Source organism: Triplophysa dalaica, chromosome 3, assembly GCF_015846415.1.
Source record: "Triplophysa dalaica isolate WHDGS20190420 chromosome 3, ASM1584641v1, whole genome shotgun sequence".
NCBI lineage: Eukaryota > Metazoa > Chordata > Actinopteri > Cypriniformes > Nemacheilidae > Triplophysa > Triplophysa dalaica.
The window spans coordinates 25,227,482-25,229,141 of NC_079544.1; the positions used below are offsets into that span (position 1 = coordinate 25,227,482).

The 1,660-nt window shown below is 38.4% G+C and overlaps 1 long non-coding RNA gene across 1 annotated transcript; it reads left to right on the forward strand.

Annotated features, from left to right (window-relative positions):
• On the forward strand, positions 1-1,288 carry LOC130417864 (uncharacterized). The gene is made up of 2 exons (XR_008906228.1): positions 1-119; positions 377-1,288. It is a non-coding gene; the product is annotated as an uncharacterized LOC130417864 (long non-coding RNA).
• Positions 1,289-1,660: the final 372 nt, after the last annotated feature.

Below are 1,660 nucleotides of genomic sequence, written 5' to 3' on the forward strand. Positions count from 1 at the left end.
CAGATCAGATATGGAGACGCCCCCTTATCAGGCTCTATAAGACCACCCAGACCACTGGATCTGTTTCGCCACAAGACACTCACTCTGCAGAAGCCTACTAAGATACAGTTTAGACTACAGTAAGTATTAACATTACATTGAGTTTTATGGCGTACTTGTGTGTATAAAAGTGCAAAATGTGTAAAAGCAATCACAACCAAAGCGTTGCTTTCCACCAGGTTTGAACATTTTATGTTGAAGAGCAAATAACTGAAATAAAATCTTTATGTCTTTGGCGCACCTGTGGTTGTTTGACACTGGTTTGTGAAATAAAATCGTCCCTCCCGATACGAACTAACGTTGCTACACTTTGAAATTATTTCATTCGTAAATCTAGGTGTCCAGAGCTGCACTCATCTTTGTGTGATTTGTGAAGATGGTCTTAAATGGTTTGAGCACAAGATATCCCAAAAGGAATACATATCCACACACCCGACGCCATAAGAATCATTACTCTTCGAGGAATTACCATCTAAATGATAGTCCCTAAAATTAGGGCTGAAGGTCACCATTTATTTACTTCTGATGGCGAGAAAACAGGTGAGAAATGCCTTTTTGCCATTCAAGGAGCTATTCTACCCAAACCACACCTTTTGGGCTTTTAAATCATGGAATGGACTATGTGAAATTCTTTGGAGAAAAGTGGAAGTGAATCGCATGAATGGATTTAAATGGAGGAAACAAACAAGACTGCTCAAGATGGCAGTGTACAAAATGTAGCCTACGTTCGTCTGATCAGTGGTGTGCGTAAAAGCGCATGTCTCCAAATCTGCACCACTAGTGCGAATCACAATTGCGCTGAAATGTGCGATAAAATTAAATTCAGAATAATTCAGAATATACATTTGATCTTTTTTGTAATTAATGGGAATCAATTTTCTTACCCAATGTTGGATCATTAAAATGAGTTGTTGTCATTACCAAGACCAATTTAAAGTAGTATGTGGTCTTCCTTTATATTTTTTAACTAATTTAGCTCATAAAGGCCAAACAAACTCCATAGAACTGACTGATGACCCCACTTGTTTAACATTGTTAAAATATATCGAGCATGAGTCACATTCCGAAAATTTTCCTTGATGTTTTTACTTACTCAGTGTCCCATTTTTATGTCAGAAGGGTAGGATGATTATGAATTGGTACATTTCACACTATTGATAGCATGTTTTATGATTGAATGTCCACTTTGAGATACGAGCCCAGCACGTGTCCCTGGCCTGTTCAAGATTAAAAATCACTCTTTGACCTATTCCACATGAGGTGCTGACACATGGTCTTTTGAAGAAATGTCCACATCTAAATATATTTATGTATATATTCCATTCCATTTTCTACCGCTTATCCGAACTACCTCGGGTCACGGGGAGCCTGCGCCTATCTCAGGAGTCATCGGGCATCAAGGCAGGATACACCCTGGATGGAGTGCCAACCCATCGCAGGGCACACTTATGTATATATATTACTCATAAATATGGAAATATTTGTTTGACATTTTGGAGATACATGTGTTTTTGGTGACATGATCCGCTTATCTCGTGAGACTTAAAATAAATAGTGTTGACCAGTTGGTAATGGAGAAATGTGTTCTGTGGGTCCTTTACCACCCACTTTAAATAAACAT